At 28.2% G+C, this 21,812-nt stretch overlaps 1 pseudogene across 1 annotated transcript; it reads left to right on the plus strand.

Moving 5' to 3' along the window:
- Window positions 1–17,309: 17,309 nt before the first annotated feature.
- On the plus strand, window positions 17,310–17,398 carry BDBG_17336 (annotated as a pseudogene). The gene has a single exon. The product of its transcript is annotated as a tRNA-OTHER (tRNA).
- The last annotated feature ends 4,414 nt before the right edge of the window (window positions 17,399–21,812 follow it).

Consider the following 21,812-nt stretch of genomic DNA (forward strand, 5'->3'; position numbering starts at 1 on the left):
ATTATAAAGAAAGTTAGTTTACAGTTCTATAGACTGAAACTGTTATCTGAGTTATAGATATATAATATTTTTTATATCTCTTTACTCTACAAATATAAGAAATTCTTAGAAGAGAACTCTGTGACTCATCACTCTGTTTATAAAGTATTAGAGAGTGAAAGAGAATATCAGATTAAAGAGATTATTGACTCAGAGAAAGTAAGATTATAAGCTTCTGATTCAAGATTTCAGTATTAAAGAGTATTCTGATAAGATGAATAAGTTTCACTTTGAGGATTCATTTAAGTAGATAAGATATCTGTAGAAGCTGAGACATGATTTTTATAACTATGAATTCTGACAAGGTCAGAATGATGCAGGCTTCACTAAGAATCTAATTATAATAAAGATATTAATACTGTTATTTATAAGTTCTAGTCTATAAGATGATGAGTTTCTACTGAAATGAACAGTTCACAGTGTATATAAGAAAAGAAGAAATCATACTCTTATTAAAGTTAAAAAATAAGAAAATAAAAACAGAACTGTGAACACATTTTAGAGACTAATAAACAAAAAATAAAGAAAATTCATACTCACATTCTCAATATCTGTAATACTCAATCTTCTCATAACTATCAATTTCTCTCTTCAAAGAAGTAGAGAGTATTATACTTATAATACAGATAATTGTTGCATTTGATATGAAGATTATCAGAAATGCACAGATTTCAGAGAAGTTGAATATCAGAATATATACAGTTGCAGCAGAGTCTTGAAGACTGACTATCTGTATGAATAATCAGATGTCTCTTATGAAGTTATATCTGCTCTCACAGTTATACTGAAGTATTCAGTCTGAAAACAATTGAGATACAGAGAGAGAGCTCATCTGTTCAGATCAACTCTTATTATAAATTCAAAACATTTACATTATCTTAATTATTCAGATTTTACAGCTATCTGAGAACTCATCTCTCATTGACAATGAGATTGTGAAAATGCGCCATGGCGCGAGGATCATTGATAGAGAACCTAGACATATTTGTATATATCTGATCAGAGATTGTATGAGCAGAGAAGAAGTGATCATAGGCCTGCAGAACTGCAGAAGACACTGATAAAATCAGAAGCTTTACAAGAACTGTTAGCTAGAATCTGTAAGAAATTACTTATAAGAAGACTTACAGCAAAGAAGAGAACTACACTGCTTAAAATCAGAAACTGATCTGAGAAAGACATGAGATTAACTACTGATCTGAAGATTGAGTGCAGTGATAAGACTGAGAGAGATGAAGACACTGTTGTAAGTGATGATATTCCTGCTTCACTAGCTGATAAAAAGTGATCAGAGAAGTCACAGAGATGCTTATAAGAAGCTCAGCAGCAGTCAGACATTGTTTATAAAGATATTGAAATTGAAAAAATTTTTATTCTTGAGAAGTTCTTGAATCAATATACAGATATTGTCAGAAACACTCTCTCTCTATCATTTGAGTGAAAATACTTCACAGATAAATAAAAATACTCACAGTTTATAAGAATGAAAGCTATTATAGAAAAAGAAAAAAGAAGATAAGATTCTACAGACAGATCTGGAATATTTATACTACTTTAGAGAGATTTACTTACACTGTGAGTGATTTCATGAAATAGTCAGATTACTCTAGTAAATAAAGAGTGATTATAAATTACAGATCTGAATCTTTCTATATAACTACAAAGAGTAATTGCAGACTGTGAATATCTTGATTCTATAATTTCACAGAGTTGATGAAAGAATGAAAGATTTCTCACAATTCTACAGTATCAAAGAATAATGATTTATAAGAATGAGTGAAAGATTAACTTGTGAATACTTCTCTTTAATAAGAGTGATCTCACAGAGAGTGATTCATCTGTGAGATGAATCTGTGTAATAATCACACAAGAATCTTATAAAAATGATTGAGAGTTAATCAGAACTCTTTTATATAAAAGATGTGAGATAAATCTGTATAATAGTCAGAGAAGAATCTGTAGACTATAAAGAATCTTATAAAATAAGAAACTGAGTGACAGACTCTTTTTTCTTTATAATAATAAGGAATTTTTTCTCACTGAGATTTTTTATAGATATGAAGAATTTTTAGTGAGTATCACTGCAGTGCTGAGCTGATTCTATGAAGTCACTCAGTGAAAGACTTCACAGATAAAGTCTTAGAGAGGAAGAAGTATGTAAGAAATTCTGCTTCTTATGAATTCTTTATCTCTATTTCTATATCTCATGTAATCAATAGAGTTAGTGACTCTTGACTACACACAACTATATAGACTGAAGTTCATGAATACTATTCATAACTCAGCTTGAATGCTATTATACATTTAATTTCTACATTTTATCTTTCTATCATGAATACTTCTAGTAGTTAACTGTACATATCACGCCAAGCTGCAAACACTCGAATAATCGCCTGCGAGTACTTATTCTTACAGTGATCAATCTTAAAAAGATTGAATAAAGAGTAGTATGCTTAAGAAGATATTAACTTTCAAACTCTTACAGGCTCTTGTAAGTGTAGATGAAGATCAGACTTATAAAAATTTCTGTATACAACTTCAGACATTGAATAATCATCTTATCAAGCTCAAGAGTATACAGAACAGTGACAGAAGATATTATATCTCAGTCACTCATACATCTGCACTGAGAAATAACAACAATGATACAGATATCATGAATTGAGTAGACTTGAATATCTATGTATAAGCAAGAGTCTTTGCTGTCTGAACAGACTTCTGAGTTTCTGAGATCACTTCTGAAGAAGTCACTAATCAATGTTAATATGAAGTGTACATCAACTGTAACAGATCAGAACATATTACTCTCAACTGCTAATCAGTCTATATACCTTCTTACTTAAGAAAAGAATCAGTGTCTTCTTACTTAAAGAATGAATCAGTATCTGTTCATATTAATCATATTACATCAATCAACTCAGGAAATAAACTGAATTGAAATAGATTTCTTGATTGAAATAAAAATAATTCTTCATAGAAAATGCTCTCTCAACTATACAGACTATATTCACTGATTAAAAATCAATTTTCTTCATTAAATGTTGAGAAAATTGTTCATGAGAAGATATCTCTCTGAAGAGAAAAGCTGAAATCTCTCATAGACTTATAAATAAGTGAACTATCTAAAGAGAGAGAATATGAACAGTATTTGAAGAAGATCTTTACAATTAATGTAAAAGACTCTATTCTGATTTACTGAGATGACTTGAAAAATGAGAATTTGAATAGATTAGATGCAGACATTACTTATACTAAAGATAATATTAATTTTATCTCAGATATCTGAAATTTAGACTGTGAATCTGAAGTCTTTAATACTGAACTATTTATAATAGTAAAAGCCTTTAAACTTATTGAGATAAAATCTCACAAAAGAGAAAATAGTTTGAAAGAGATATGAATATTCTCTGATAGTTAAACTGCTTTAAAAAGACTTAGAAATAGTCAGATTTATAATAATCAAATAAATCTTGAACTGATTTTAAATTCTATTATGAAAATTCAAAAGAGAAGAACATCAAAACTAATAATTCATCTGCATTGAATTCCTACTCATATGAATATTCATAACAATGAATTGACTGATTCAGTGATAAAAAAGAGTTCAGAACTAATCAGATCTATTCAACAAACAGTGTTCTGATCTTTTATAAAGAGAAAAATAAAAGAATCTTGTTTAAATAAGTGAAATAAAAGCTGGTAGAAATGAAAGAAGAGCATACATTATTCAAGATTTAAAATAAAACTCAACTGAAAATCTTGTTTAATTAAATGTAAAAAGGAAATATTCTCATCTATAATGAAGCTGAAACTAGAACATGATTATTTCAAATCTTATATACAAAGATTGAATAATAGATTTGATGCAACAGAATGCTAATTCTGCAATGCAAATGAAAATTCTGAGTATATTATAATGTATTGTGCATTATACAATAGTCTCAGAGTCTGATTGAAGAAGAAGTATGATTTAAATTAATTAAATATGAGGTTCTTATTCTCAAATGAGACAGGAATTAAATACTTAATAGACTTTCTATCAGAAACTCAAGCAGCTATAAGAAAATAACTGAATTTAGAAATATCTGAATATGAAGAAATGGAAATTAATTAGATATAGTCCGTTAAAAAAGTTAGACTGACCGTGTGACCGTGTCTGAGACCAGGATCAGAATATTTGATAATCTCATTATCAATTCAACTAATCTCATTACACAGTTTTAACATTAGATAGTAGTCTCATACTGTTTCAGTGAAACTTACTCTCTACTCTTGTCACATTTTTCAAATGAGACCATGATTTTCACTTGTCAATTTAAATTATTTTTATTGCTTTAAATGACTTCAAATCTCATTTGAGTGTTATCAAAAAGTGTTACTTTTTAAAAAATTAAAAATAGTCTAAAAAAAACCTTAAAATGTCTAAAAATAGTAACTTTATGATAAGAAGGAGACTAAATGAGATTAAATAAGATCACTTTCTTATTTTTTCTAAGTCATAATCTCATTTTAAGATCTGATATATAGTCACTTTGCATGTTTTTTTAATGTTTAGTCTCAGCGGGATTCACATTAAGAAATGTATGAGACCAGATCAAATGAGATCAAACGTGAAATTCATAGTCTCAGTGACCAGTCTAAAAACAGTTATACACTATCTTTTAATAATTTTATTTTATTATAGTCTCTCTTTACTTTATTTTTTCTTTTCTGTTCTTTTCTATTTACTTATTTAATGTGTTTATCTTTAAGACTTTGTTCTCTTTTCTTTTGTCATGATATTTTCAAATGATTTCAAGGTATCAGAAGATGTTAAAATACTGCAATTTATAAAGAGTTCTCATATTCTGAGCTGAAATTTTCTGATTTTGCATATCTGAAATTGATAAATGTATAATAGTTAACTTTATAGATATGTAAGAATAAGTGCTCGCAGGCGATTATTCGGGTGTTTGCAGCTTGACGTGATATGTACTGTTAACTACTAGAAGTATTCACAGTAGAAAGATAAAATATAGAAGTTAAAATGTATAATAGTATTCAAGCTGAGTTATGAATAGTAGTCATGAACTTCAGTCTATATAGTTGTGTGTAGTCAAGAGCTGCTAACCCTATTGATTACATGAGAGATAGAAATAGAGATAAAGAATTCGTGAGAAGCAGGATTTCTTATATACTCTTCTCTCTCTAAGACTTTATCTATGAAGTCTTTTACTAAGTGATTTCATAGAATCAGACTCAGCACTGAAGTGATACTCACTAAAAATTCTTCGCATCTATAAAAAACCTCAGTGAGGAAAAATCTCTTATTACTATAAAGAGAAAAGAGTCTATCACTTAGTTTCTTATTCTGTGAGATTCTTTATACTCTGCAGATCTTTCTCTGACTACTATACAGATTCATCTTATATCTTTTATACAGAAGAGTTCTGATTGACTCTTAACTATTTCTATGAGATTCTTGTATAATTATTACACAGATTCATTCTGCATCTTTTAATCTGAAGAATTTCAGTTAATCTTCAATTATTTTTCTGTGAGATTCTTATATAACTGTTACATAGATTCATTCTACAGATGAATTACTTTCTATAAGATTACTCTCATTAAAGAGAAGTATTTATAAGTTAATCTTTCACTTATTCTTATAAATCATCATTCTTCAACACTGTAGAGTTGTAAGAAATTTTTCATTCTTTTATTCACTCTGTAGAATTATAGAATCAAGATGTCTGTGATCTGTAATCACTCTTTATAGTTATATAGAAAGATTCAGATCTATGACTTATAATTACTTTTTATTTACTAAAGTGATCTGACTGTTCAATAGAATCATTTATAGTGTAAATAAATCTCTCTAGAGTAGTATAAATATATCAGATATATCTATGAAATCTTATCTTCTTTTCTTCTTTTCTATAACAGCTTTCATTCTTATAAACTGTGAGTATTCTTATTTATTTATGAGATATTTTTATTCAGATAATAGAGAGAGAGTGTTTCTAACAATATCTATATATTAATTCAAGAACTTCTCAAGAATAAAAACTTTTTCAATTTTAATATCTTTATAAATAATGTCTGACTACTGCTGAGCTTCTTTTAAGTATCTCCGTGACTTCTCTGATTACTTTTTATCAGCTGATAAAGCAGAGATACTATTATCTGTGACAGTGTCTTCATCTCTCTCAGTCTTTTTACTATACTCAATCTTCAGATCAGTAGTCAATCTCATATCTCTCTCAGATCAGCTTCTGACTCTGAATAGTGTAGTCTCACTCTTTGCTATAAGTCTCTCTGTAAGTAATTTGTGACAGATTCTAGCTAACAGTTTCTGTGAAGCTCTCAGTGCTGTCAGTGATCTCTGCAGTCTCACAGATCTATAATCACTCTCTCTCTACTCATACAATCTCTGATCAGATATATGTAAATATGTCTAGATTTTCTATCAACAGTTCTCACATCACAGTGCATTTCTGTAATCTCATTATCAATGAGAGATGAGGCTCTAAGTATTCATAAAATTCAGATAATTAAGACAATGTAAATGTTATAAATTTGTGATAGAAGTTAATCTGAATAGATAAGCTCTCTCTTCATATCTTAATTACTTCTGAGCTGAATACTTCAGTATAACTGAAAGAGTGAATACAGCTTTGTAAGAGATATCTGATTATATATACAGATAATTAGCTCTCAAGACTCTGCTACAACTGTATACACTCTGATATTCAGCTCTCTTAAAGTCTGTGTATTTCTAGCAGTCTTTATATCAAATTTAATAATTATCTGTATTACAGATATAATACTCTTTACTTCTTTGAAGAGAAGAATTAATAGTCACAGAGAAATTAAGTATTATAAGTATTGAGAATATAAGTATAAATTTTCTTTATTTTTTCTTTACTAGTCTCTAAATTATGTTCACAGTTCTGTTTTTATTTTCTGTATTTTTTAACTTTAATAATAACATGATTTCTTCTTCTCTTTTCATACATCACAGACTGTTCATCTCAGTAGAAATCTATTATTTTTATAAGTTAGAGTTTGTAAATGACAGTATTAATGTCTTGATTATAATCAGATTCTTAGCAAAGACTGTGTTATTCTAACTTATCAGAATTTATAGTATGAAAGTCATGTCTCAGCTTCTACAGATGTCTTATCTATCTAGATAATTTCTAAGTAAACTCATTCATCTTATCAGAATACTCTTATTACTGAATCTTGAATCAGAGCTTGTAATATTACTTCTCTGAGTTAATAATCTCTTTAATCTGATATTCTCTTTCACTCTCTAGTATTTTATAAATAGAGTGATGAGTCACAGAGTTCTCTTCTAAAAATTTCTTATATTTATGAAGTAAAGAGATATGAAAAATATTATATATCTATAATTCAGATGATAATTTCAATCTATAGAACTGTAAACTAACTTTCTTCATAAAGTTATAAGACTCTATCTATAAGAGATTCAGCTTCTTACTAGATCTCTGTATAATAATGTTTTCTAGACTTAGTCAGACTCTATTATCTTTCTTAAAACTCTTTATAATATACTTAAAGTCATAGTATCTCTTCTGATACTCTTGAGTCTTTCTCAAGAATTCACAGACTTTCTTCTGAATGTTCTGAAATCTTTTAGTCTATTCACAGACATTATCATACTCTATAGTATACTCTCATAAGTTTATTAAGATCATTTATAAGTGAGTCTTAATAAGTATCTCAAAGAGGATTTTATCTGTGCTGACATACTTTAAGTTATTATATATAAACTCTGTGAATAATAATCAATATACTCAGTTATTCTGATTATAATTGATAAAGCACTGCAGATAATGTTTTAATATACTTATCAGATATTCTATCTAATTATCTGTCTATTAATGAAAGCGGTGCTTAGATCTTATGAGATCTTCAGTATAGTTTATCAGATCAGATTAGAATATCTCTGTGAAAATTAATTCTCTGTTTGAGAAATATTCACAGATAACTTATATAACTGGATCACATTATGGATAAGGCCCGGGGGGTTCCACTGACTTTAAGTTCGTGAAGTAGACTGACCCTGTGACTGTGTCTGAGATCAGGATCAGAATATTTGATAGTCTCATTATCAATTTAACTGATCTTATTACATGGTTTTAAGATTATATAGTAGTCTCATACTATCTCAGTGAGACTTACTGTCCACTCTTATCACATTTTTCAAATGAGACCATGATTTTCACTTCTCAATTTAAATTATTTTTATTGCTTTAAATGACTTTAAATGTCATTTGAGCATTATCAAAAAGCATTACTTTTTAAAAAATTAAAAATACACTAAAAAAAACCTTAAAATGTCTAAATATAGTAACTTTATGTCAAGAATGAGACTTAATGGAATCAAATGAGATCACTTTCTTATTTTTTCTAAGTCATGATCTCATTTTGAGATTTGATATATAGTCACTTTGCATGTTTTTATAATAATTAGTCCCAGCGGGATTCATGTCGAGAAATGTATGAGATCAGATTAAATGTGAAATTCATGATCTCAGCAGCCAGTCTACTTGTAACTGAGTATAAACTATGTTATCTTGATAAAGCAGTCTACTATTATTAGTACACTGTCAAAGCCGGCATTATATATATTCTTGCTTTCAGAAAGACTTATAAGAATATTTATTTCTAGCTATTCTCAAGGTTTCTGTGAGATGAGTAGAGAAGTAAGTTCTTCATATAATTTAAATCATACTATCTATGAATTCTGATAAATAGTATAGAAATTCACTATCTTCTTTATAAGCTTTTATATCTTCAGTCAGAAGTATTTTCTTATAAGTAACTTATTAGTTCTAGTATCTGTAAAATAACTCACTAGAGAAGAGTTATGATATCTTTTAATAAGTTCTATATATAGAAACTTATTTATAGATATATAAATTCAGCTCTTTCTTTATAAGAGATTATTTAAATGTCTTCAATTCTTTATTTCTATAGAATTGATTTCTGCTGTGAGTAGTTTCTGAATATACTGAGTATATTCATTCTTCAGTTACAGTTCAGATAATCTGAATAGAAAATCTTATAAAGACTTATACTTTGTTTTCTCTTATATCAGATCTTTTATAGTACTTCTCACAGTTTGTAAACTCTTCAGATTATAGATACTCTCTTCAAGAATTCTCACAGAGATTCTCAGAGTGTTGACTCTCAGTGTTATAGAAAGTAGTTATACAGACTTCTTCTCTCTCTTCTTCTTCTTCTGTTACAGAGAATTAAAAGACTCTTCAGTCAATCTCTTTATAATACTCAGTCTAAGTATCTTACAAAGCTTTTCTGTCTTCTTTAATCTCTCTGTATCTGTCATTCTGATCTTCTTGATATAGTCAGACATGTGAGAGAGTTTATCTGCTGAATTCTTAGTTCTCTTAATATACTCTGTCTTGAATCAGAACTCACTTAATCTCTGAGCTTAGTAGATTTATCACTGCAAGAGTTTCTTGATTGATGTAAACTATTATAGACTATTATAATCAGTTCTAATAGTAATCACTATTATAAGATTTTTAAAGTAATAATATCAGTGATGAAAGAATTTCACTACTATAAGAAGCTTCTGATTATAAATATTATAGTTAATCTCTATGAATTACATCTTTCATGAGAAAAAGATCACTGAAACTCAGTTCTTGTTTAACTGTAGTTATGAGATTATTTCTGAAATTATAAAGAAGAAGATATCTGTCATTAATCTGATTAAGAGTAAAAGATCTAAGTGAAATAGTATTATTGTATCTATAAATATCTATTTTAATCTTACAAAGATCTTATAAGCTTTTAAGATAACAAAGTTCTCACAGTTCTTTCTTCTTAATAATCTTTTCATTCTTTATTCATAGAATGACTTTTTCTTATTTTTACTCTTCAGTATATCTGTAAGAGTTAAGAAGATTCTTATGAATATAAAGATAAATTATCTATAGAAATTCACAAAGCTCAGAAAGATCTGATTTTTATAAATACTAGTTAACTTCAGTTATAATAGAATAATCTCAACTCATGAAGATTTCATCTGAATATTATTTACAATAATTACATATTCTAGAAAATTAATCTGACAGATACTAAAGTTATACTTTATAAGCTTAATATACAGTTCTATCTTATCTAAGATCTTTAGTATAGTTTATATATACTCAGTATATTCTTTCTTCTTCACAGATTACATTATCACATTATTCAGATATATTATTATAAAGATATTCAGATATATATGAAGTATTTTATTAATAAAAGACTGAAATACTGCAGAGATATTAGTCAAATCAAAAGATATTACTAGATATTCAAATAGTCTCAGTATGATTTTAAAGACTGTCTTTCATTTATTCTCAGACTGTATTCACAGCTGTGTATATATATTAATTATATTCAGTTATATAAATATAACAGCTTCTGTGAGACAGTTGATCACATTCTCAATCAGAAACAGAGAATAGTAACTCTTTATAGTCTTAAAGTTCATATTACAGTAGTTTATATATAATCTGAAATCTTCATTCTTCTTATTTATAAATATCACAGAGACTTTTACAGAGATATGTAAAGATTAGATAAAGTCATTCTTTAAATTCTTCTTTATATAAGTCTGCAAGATCTCTGTCTCATAATAAGAGAGTGTATAGATTAATTCTCAGAAGAGTTTCTACTCTTCTATTAACTCTATTATCAGATTCTTCTCACAGTGAGATAAAAGCTCAGCTATCTTAGTTAAACTGAATATCTCTATAAGATATCAGTATTTCTCTGATATCTGAAGCTTAGTTTTTATAACTGTGAAGTTCTCAGATAATTGTAAAGTTATTATATAGATGAGCTTATCTTCTTTAATTATCTCTAAAGTATCAACTGATTCTATCTTTATAAGTAAGTCTGTTAACACTGATTGAAAGTATAAATCTAACTTATGAACAGCTATGTGTGAATTATATCTTTAAAGTTATACAAGTCTTAAGTACATATCATCTATACTGTCTGTGATAATCACAGTTTTTATAAATCTTCTTCAGATTTCAGAGAGATCTTATAATTCAAAGACAACTCTTATAAGTCTCTCAGCTCTCAGATCTGAGTTCTCATACTCTGTTTATTATAAGAGCAGATTTTCAGTTTGTATCACTTAGTTTATTCACTTTATAAGCTTTAGAAACACTATAGTGATCTAGAATCTCAAGTTTATTAATACTTTTCATACTAATAAGACAGCAGTGCTACAGTGCAGTCTCTTCTTATAAGTATATATTTTCATTGAAATAGTAACTGATTCAGATGTCAGCTTTAAGACTCTTACGAAGACTGTTACTGACTCTGTCTGTAACTTCTTAAATTTCTATTTTAATTTATTCAGACAGTTTGTATGAAGGGATTCTGATTTAAAATAGATAAAGTAAAGATTCTTTTTCTTAGTCTCTCTATTATAGACTCTATTTATAAGAGCTTATGAAACTCTCTCTCTCTACTTAATAGTCAGATATGAATCTCTCTATATCTTATTTTCTTTTTTCAGTAAATCTGTTCTCTATTGTTATAACTTTTATAGAGTTAATTAATAATTCACTCTTTACAGATCTGTAACTCTCACAGTGATCTGTAGACAGTGAATAAGAGTTATCAGTTTCTTTAGAGTTAAGAACTTAGAGTCTTATTTAATAAGCTTGTTCTATATATCTTTATTCAGTCTCTTTATAAATATCATTATTCAGATCTTATTTCAGAGCTCTGTTTTCACAGATCTCAATTCATATCATAATTATATAAAGTACTGTGAGTAGTCTTTATCAGATTTCTCATCTCTTTTTCTAATATTAATAATCACAGTTCAGTTGTTCTCTGTTCAGCTCACAGAGTCTCTTAACTTATTCTCTAGATAGATCTTGAGAATGAAGCAGTGAAATCTCTTATAATTATTCTCTAGATAGTTCAGTCAATTCTTAATTTTAGTGTAGTAGAGATCTGTTATTATATAGATAATAGCTTCTTCATCTTGCATATCACATAGTCAGACTTATGAGTCAATGTTAAATGTAAACTTGTAAAAGCATTTATAAATTGTAGTTCAGTAGATAATCTTAAGTAGTCACAGCTTAAGAAAGTTTCTTTTCAGTTCATAGATATCTCTGAAAATCATGTCTAGAGACTCAGTTCAAGAGTGTTTATAAGCAGTAAATATTTCTTATAGAAAAATACCTTAGTCTTATAGAAAATACTCAAGAATGTTCTTCACTGAGATTGATTTATTTATAAATTCAGAGAGTTTCTCTATCACAGATACAGATAGACTGGCCGCTGAGATTATGAATTTCACATTTGATTTCATTTGATCTGGTTTCATACATTTCTTGGTGTGAATCCCGCTGGGACTAATCATTAAAAAAACATGCAAAGTGACTATATATCAGATCTCAAATGAGATCATGACTTAGAAAAAATAAGAAAGTAATTCTATTTGATCTCATTTAGTTTCATTCTTAGTATAAAGTTACTAATTTTAGACATTTTAAGGTTTTTTTAGACTATTTTTAATTTTTTAAAAAGTAATGCTTTTTAGTAACACTTAAATGAGATTTAAAGTCATTTAAAGCAATAAAAATAATTTAAATTAAGAAGTGAAAATCATGATCTCATTTGGAAAATGTGATACGAGTAGACAGTAAGTCTCACTGAGACAGTATGAAATTACTATATAATCTTAAAATCATGTAATGAGATCATTTGAATTGATAATAAGACTATCAAAAAATCTAGTCCTGGTCTCAGACACAGTCACACGGTCAGTCTAGACACTGTCACACAGTCAGTCTAGATACAAAGAATGATATTCTGTAAATAATTGATTAGTTCTCTGAGACTTCTTTTATAGAAGTTATTCATGATTCAGATAACTACTTCTGAGTATCTGTAGTAGAGTTTGCGGAGATTGAAGAATATGAGTTTCTAGTTCTTTTGATTATAATAGACAGTTGCTGACTGATAGAGCTTCAAATATAAGAATAAGTACTCACAGACAATTATTCAAATGTTTGCAGATTGACATGATATGTACTGTTAACTACTAGAAGTATTCATAGTAGAAAGATAAAATATAGAGATTAAAATATATAATAGTATTCAAGCTGAGTTGTGAATAGTAGTCGCGAACTTTAGTCTATATAGTTGTGTGTAGTCAAGAGCTGCTAACTCTATTGATTACATGAGAGATAGAAATAGAGGTAAAGAATTCGTGAGAAGCGGGATTTCTTACAAGCTATTAGAAAAACTCTGAGAACTAAAAGTTCTTAGATAGATGTCATAGTCTCTGACTATATACATCTATAATTGAAGAATAATAATAATAATAATAATCATGCAACTGAATCACATCACTGATAAAGATATAAGTTAAATTCTTTGACTTTAAGTCTTTATAAATAAGTATAAAGTATGTTATCTTGATGAAGCAATCTATTATTATCAGCATACTATTAAAGCAGATATTTTATATATTCTTGCTTTTAGAGAGTCTTATAAGAGTGTTTAGTTCTAGCTATTCATAAGATTTCTGTAAGATAAGTATAAAAGTAAGTTCTTTATATAATCTGAATTATACTATCTGTAAACTCTGATAAACAGTATAAGAATTCACTATCTTCTTTATAAATTCTTATATCTTCAGTCAGAAGTATTTTCTTATAAGTAACTCATAAGTTCTAGTATCTGTAAAATAACTCATTAGAAAAGAGTCATAATATCTTTTAATAAGTTTTATATATAGAAAGTTATTTATAAATATATAAATTTAGCTCTCTTTTTATAAGAGACTATGTAAGTTTCTTTAACTCTTTATTTCTACAGAGTTAATCTCTGTTATAAGTAGTTTCTGAATATACTGAGTATATTTATTCTTCAGTTATAGTTCTGATAATCTGAATAGAAGATCTTATAAAAACTTATACTCTGTTTTCTCTTATATTAGATCTTTTATAGTACTTCTCAAAGTTTATAAACTCTTTAGATTATAAATACTCTCTTTAAGAATTCTCATAGAGATTCCTAGAGTATTCACTCTCAGTATTATAGAAAGTAGTTATACAGACTTCTTTTCTCTCATCTCTCTCTTCTCTTATAAGAAATTAAGATACTCTTCAATTAATCTCTTTATAACACTTAGTTTAAGTATCTTATAAAGTCTTTCTATCTTCTCTAGTCTCTCTGTATGTATTATTCTAATCTTCTTAATATAGTCAGATCTGTGAATAAATTCATCTACTAAGTTCTTAGTTTTCTTAATATACTCTATTTTAAATCAGAACTCACTCAGTTTCTGACTCAGTAGATCTGTTATTATAAGAGTTTCTTAATTGAAGTAAACTATTATAAGCTATTATAATCAGTTTTAATAGTAATCACTGTTATAAGACTCTTAAAGTAGTGATATCAGTAATAAAAGAATTTCACTATTATAAGAAACTTATGATTATAAATATTATAGTTAATCTTTATAAGTTATATCTTCTATGAGAAAAAGATTACTGAAACTCAGTTCTCATTTAACTATAGTTATAAGATTATTTCTGAAATTATAAAGAAGAAGATATCTATCTTTAATCTAATTAAAAGTAAGAGATTAAAAAACAGTATCATTATATCTATGAATATCTATTTCAATTTTATAAAGATTTTATAAGCTTTTAAAATAAGAAAGTTCTTACAGCTCTTTTTTCTTAACAATCTTTTTATTCTTCATTTATAAAATAACTTTTTCTTATTTTCACTTTTCAGTATATCTGTAAGAGTCAAGAAGATTCTTATATATATAAAGATAAATTATTTATAGAAATTTATTAAACTCAAAAAGATCTGAATTTTATAAATACTAGTTAACTCTGATTATAATAGAACAGTCTTAATTTATAAAGATTTCATCTGAATATTATCTGCAGTAATTACATATTCTAGAAAATTAATTTAATAGATACTATAGTTATACTTTATAAACTTAATATACAGTTCTGTCTTATCTAAGATCTTTAGTATAGTTTATATATACTTAGTATATTCTTTCTTCTATACAGAGTATATTATCACATCATTCAGATATATTATCACAAAGATATTTAGATATATATAAAGTATTTTATTAATAAAAGACTGAAATACTGCAGAGATATTAGTTAAAATAAAAGATATTACTAGATATTTAAACAATTTCAAGATAGTTTTAAAGATAGTCTTTTATTCATCTTCAGACTATATTCACAGCTGTGATAATATATTAATTATATTTAATTATATGAATGTAACAGCTTTTATAAGACAGTTAATTATATTCTTAATTAGAGATAGAGAGTAGTGACTCTTTATAATTTTAAAGTTCAGATTATAGTAATTTATATATAATCTGAAATTTTTATTCTTCTTCTTTATAAATATTACAGAGACATCTGTGAAGATCTATAAGAGTTAGATAAAGTTATTCTTCAGATTCTTTTTTATATAAGTCTGCAGAGCTTCTATCTTATAATAAAAGAGCTTATAGATTAATTTTTTAGAAGAGTTTCTATTCTTCTATTAAATTTATTATTAGATTCTTTTTATAATAAAATAGAAGTTTAACTATCTTAGCTTAACTAAATATCTCTGTAAGATCTCAGTATTTCTCTAATCTTTAAAACTTAGTTTTCATGATTATAATGTTCTTAGATATTTATAAAGTTATTATATAGATATGTAAGAATAAGTACTTTCAGGCGATTATTCAGGTGTTACAGCTTGGCGTGATATGTACTGTTAACTACTAGAAGTATTCACAGTAGAAAGATAAAATGTAGAGATTAAATGTATAATAGCATTCAAGCTGAGTTATGAATAGTATTTGTGAACTCCAGTCTATATAGTTGTGTGTAGTCAAGGGCTGCTAACTCTATTGATTACATGAGAGATAGAAATAGAAGTAAAGAATTCACAGAGAGTGAGATTTCTTACATATTTCTCTCTCTCTAAGACTTCATCTGTGAAGTCTTTCACTGAGTGACTTTATAGAATCAGCTCAGCACTGCAGTGATACTCACTAAAAACTCTTGATATCTATAAAAAATCTCAGTGAGGAAAAATCCCTTGTTATTATAAAGAGAAAAGAGTCTGTCACTTGATTTCTTATTTCATGAGATTCTTTGTAATCTATAGATTCTTCTCTGACTATTATGCAGATTCATCTTGCATCTTTTATATAGAAGAGTTTTAGTTGACTCTTAATCATTTTCATGAGATTCTTGTGTGATTATCACACAGATTCATCTCACAGATGAATCACTCTCTATGAGATTACTCTCATCAAAGAGAAGTATTTATGAGTTAATCTTTCACTCATTCTTATGAATCATTGTTCTTTGACACTGTAGAATTGTGAGGAATTTTTCATTCTTTCATTAACTCTGTAGAATTATAGAATCAAGATATCTGCAGTCTGCAATCACTCTTTGTAGTTATATAGAAAGATTTAGATCTGTAATTCATAATCACTCTTTATTTACTAGAGTGATCTGACTGTTCTGTAGAATTATTCACAGTGTAAGTAAATCTCTCTAGAGTAGTATAAATATCTCAGATCTGTCTATAGAATCTTATCTTCTTTTCTCTTTTTCTATAACAGCTCTCATTCTCATAAACTGTGAATATTCTTATTTATTCACAAAGTGTTTTCATTCAGATGATAGAGAGAGAGTATTTCTGACAATGTCTGTATATTGATTCAAGAACTTCTCAAGAATAAAAATTTTTTTTAATTTCAATATCTTATAAACAATGTCTGATTATTACTGCACTTCTTATAAGTGTTCTTATAACTTCTCTGATTACTTTTTACTAGCTCATGAAGCAGAGATATCACTGTTTATAACAGTATCTTCATCTCTCTCAGTCTTATCATCACACTCAATCTTCAGATCAGCAGTCAATCTCATATCTCTTTCAGATCAGTTTCTGACTTTATACAGTGCAGTCTTCTTCTTTACTGTAAGTCTTCTCATAAGTAATTTCTTACAGACTCTAGCTGATAGTTCTTGTAAAGCTTCTGATTTTGTCAGTGTCTTCTGCAGTCTCACAGGTCTACAATCACTCTCTCTCTGCCTGTACAATCTCTGACTAGATATATACAAATATGTCTAGATTCTCTATCAATGGTTCTCACACTGCAGCGCATTTCTGCAATGTCATTGTCAATGAGAGATGAGTTTCTGAGTACCGCCCCGGTGGCCGAATGGTTAATACGGCCACCTGGTAGCACCTTGGCGTGGGAAACCAAGGCGCGTGGGTTCGAAACCCGCAGGGGATACATTAAATCCAGAACTCAAGCACCTCAGGTTTCTAATAAATACAGAGGTGTACAAGTCGCTTCAATGAATTGCTCTATGTTCCTGGGCTGGGAAGTTATTATCACATGTATCTAATTGTCACTTCTTTGTATTTTTCTATGTTCTTGTTATCTTAGCATGGTCTCAACACCTGTATTTCCTCCTGTATAATTAACACTTGACCTGTATTTAACATCACGCAAGGACTCATCATAAGCTCCGCTTGCATATAAGTATAATGGAAGAATAATAATAATAATAATAATAAAGTTTCTGAGTACCTGCAAAATCCAGGTAATTAAGACAATGTGAATATCATGAATTTGTGACAGAAGTTGATCTGAGCAGATGAGTCTTCTCTTTATATCTTAATTATTTTCAGGCTGAATACTTCAGCACAACTGAGAGAGTGAACATAGCTTTGTAAGAAGTATCTAGTTTCATGCATAGATGATCAGCTCTCAAGACTCTGCTATAACTGTGTATATTCTGATATTCAGCTTCTCTGAAGTCTGTGCATTTCTGACAGTCTTCATATTAAATGTAACAATTATCTGTATCACAGATATGATACTCTCTGCTTCTTTGAAGAAGAAAATTGATACTTATGAAGAGATTAAGTGTCATAGATATTAAGAATATAAGTATAGATTTTCTTTATTTTTTCTTTATTAATCTCTAAATTGTGTTTATGATTCTGTTTTTATTTTCTTATTTTTTAGCTTTAATAAGAGTATAATTTCTTCTTTTCTTTGCATATACTGCAGACTGTTCATCTCAGTAGAAACTCATCATCTTATAGACTAGAATTTATAAATAATAGTGTTAATATCTTTATTATAATCAGATTCTTAGCAAAGATTATATTATTCTGACTTATCAGAATTTATAGTATGAAAGTTATGTCTCAGCTTCTACAGATATCTTATCTACTCAGATGATTCTCAAGTAAACTCATTCATCTTATCAGAATACTCTTATCACTGAATCTTGAATCAGAGCTTGTAATCTCACTTCTCTGAGTTAATAATTCTCTTGATCTGATATTCTCTTTCACTCTCTAGTGCTTTGCAGATAGAGTGATGAGTCATAGAATTCTCTTCTAAGAATTCCTTATATTCATGAAGCAAAGAGCAAAAAACCGCTCCACCACAAACTCGCTCGATTTTTCGAATAAGAACCCGCCGATAGATCCATCGAAAAGCCCTCGATCATACGAGCATTTTGACCCCATCGCCGACCGCATACCCCGTGTGGTGGTGGAGTTATTCAGCCAAACGTGAACCGGACGTTGTTCGAAACTCCTGTGTGGGATTATCCCCCATTCTCCCCTACCACACCACAACCCCGGGCCAGAGTGTCATACAAATTGTAAGGTGAAGTGACCTGGCCATATGCACCAATCTTCTCAATTTTGGAAGATCCCTGACCTGTAGTTGTGAAGATATCCGAGGAGCAATCTCCACAAAAACCCTGTCCATCTTTGATGTTTCAAAACATCAACACCAAGTCTCACCCTCATACCGTCCTTCCCAATCTGGCCCATCCCTGGCAGAAAAATACAAAAAGATATCTTGATGATAATATCAAGCACATAATCAACAGACTCTTCTGAAGTGTAATCTTCACAGTCTGTCATCAGTGTATCTAGACTTCAACACCAAGTCTCACCCTTGTACTATCTCTCTCAATCTGGCTCATCTCTGACAGAATGATACAAAAAGATACCTTGGCAACAGCATTCAATACATAATCAGTGAACAATGAGTCAACAGCACATTAATAACTATAAAATTAGTATATTTCAAGATCTGACTGAGTCTTTGATCCCTGCACAGTGAGATATATTAAATCTAGTTTTAATATCTCAATATTTAATAGATTCTGTAAGAAATTGAGAACAGCAATACTAGGTTTCTATTGAATTTAAGAATTAACTCTATATTAATATAATCATTGATAAAGTCTTCTATTTTAAGATATAAATAACTAGTTTCTCTACATCTCACTGATAATATTTATATTATTATATAGAAACAGACTTATATTCTCTATAATATCAAGACTCTGAAGAGAGAAAGTCTTGATAGAGAGTATATAGTAGTGTATATCTTAGCAGTTTCTATCTCATTCTTCTACAGCAGTCAATGCAAAAAAAAGATCTTAAAAATAGTTTTTTACTTCTCTTGAAAAAGTAAGATGTTTTTCTCTGAGTTTTATACAATATTCTTACAAAGAATTAAAAACAGAGTTATTTTCTGTTATAATTTCATATTCTTTTAAGTAAGAATTACTTTTTCAGTGACTGAAGAGCTTTTATTAATACTTAATTCTTGTTTACACTCTTTATTAACTGATTTGAGTTGTATACTTATTGTGTGAGAAGAATTGAATAATTTAGAATAAAATTGAATAATTTTAATCAATTTCTCTGTAAAAAATTGATTTATTTTTTGTCAGTTTTTCTCTCAAAAACTGTTATATTATCTGATTTATTATCAATTGATATCATACTTTTTCTCACTGTATCTTAAGAAAGAGATTATAAAGATTTTATTGATTTATCTTAAAAATCAATTTTAGTTTATTAGATTCTCTTCAAAAATCTAATCTAGTTACTGAACTAGTGTGAAAAAAATCAGGTATTTTATATATAAAAGTCTTTTATTCTTCTTTTGAAACAGTCTGATCAACTTTTCAGTTGAAAACAGACTCAGAAATATCTCAATTGAAACAGTCTGATCAATGTTTCATTGAGTGAAAATAATGAGTTTAAAAATACACTCAGTTGATGTGGAAAAAGATGCTTTCTCAAATACTATTCCTGAGATTGAAATTCTGAAGAGAAGAAAGAAAGAAGAAATAGAGAAATAACAAGTTCATGAAATACAGAAACTTGAAAAAGTAAGCAAGATTCTTGAAAAGCAGTATCTGAGTGAGATGAATGAAGAAGTTCTGTTAATTCTTTATACTCAGACTAGACAACTACAGGAGATGATCAAGTTTAAACTTGAAATCTCAAACACAGTTCAAAAAATCTTGAAAATTCCTAGTATAATTACTGACTCTTTATCTTACTCTTCTTCTTTCTTTTTTCCTACTTCTTCTTCTTCTTTGAATTAGAAGAAAACATATGCTCAAGCAGCTAAATCTGCTATCTCTAAACCTGCTATCTCAAAACCTGCTTAAAATTCTGAGAAAACTGAGAAGAATACTGCTCATGTCTCTATTCATAGAAAAGTGAAAAAGAAAATGTAAAAAGAGAAAAACTTTTAAATCTTCAGAAATAGAAGACTTATTCTCAAAGTCTCAAACCAGGACATTCTGCAAAGAAACAGGCTAAACTCAAATCTCATTTTCAGAATCAGAAATAAAATTAATCAGCAGTTCTTTTCTCAGTTGATAACTGATATTGAAGTTTAAAAATCAGTTATAGCTTCAATTGAGTCATTATTCTTTGAAAACTCTATTATTCTGACTACAATGTCTGAATTCAGTACTGAATTTCTTATTCAGAATGTAACTCTCTGAAAGTCAGCAGTAGAATCTTTGTTAAATATAATAATTCTATCTAAAAGAGATGAAAAGTGAGACAAATTTATTCTTTATAATATTTCAGTTGAAATTTTTAACTGTGAAGAAGAAATACTACTTCTCAAAAATGAATTGAAAGAATACAACTCTATTCAACTGAGAAAGAAGTCTATATAACTAAATTCAATTGAGTTTAGATAAAGCAGAAGAAATGTCTCTGTTCTAGTATATATAAAAATACTTAAACAGTCAAAGATCTCTGAAGTAAGAGTAGCAGATTTAAAAATAAGAGTTCATGAATACAAAGACTCAAGAATGAATCTCAAAGCTTAAACACAGTGTTCAAACTATCAAAGATATGAATACTTTACAATCTCATGTTTTAGAGACTCAAAATGTGCATTCTGTGTCAGAGATCACAAAACTAGTGAGTATAAATATGAAACATGCTTAAAAAGAGATGAAATATATTAATATACTCTGCTTAAGTGCTCTAATTGTAAAGAAAAATATGCATCTAGCTCAAAAGAATGTATATTTACTCTCAGAACTCAAAAGAACTGAAGAAAAGATGAAGCTCAAAGTCAATCTAGAACTGAAGAGAAGAGTCAACCCAGTAGACTTATAACTGTAAGCTTAAAAAGAAAAAACTCTCAACTATCTAAATCTTCAAACTTCAATTCTTCAGCTAAATATAAACAGAATTTGAATTCTTAAACTCCTGTTAAGATTAGAGAATTGAGAAATAACTCTGATGATAAACTAGATATAATACAAGTAGTTAAGATCTCTACTTTTCAAAATAGTTATAATCAACTATCTGATAATAGTGACTAGATTCTACTCTATCTCTACTCTCTT

Source organism: Blastomyces gilchristii (assembly GCF_000003855.2).
Source record: "Blastomyces gilchristii SLH14081 genomic scaffold supercont1.12, whole genome shotgun sequence".
Classification (NCBI taxonomy): domain Eukaryota; kingdom Fungi; phylum Ascomycota; class Eurotiomycetes; order Onygenales; family Ajellomycetaceae; genus Blastomyces; species Blastomyces gilchristii.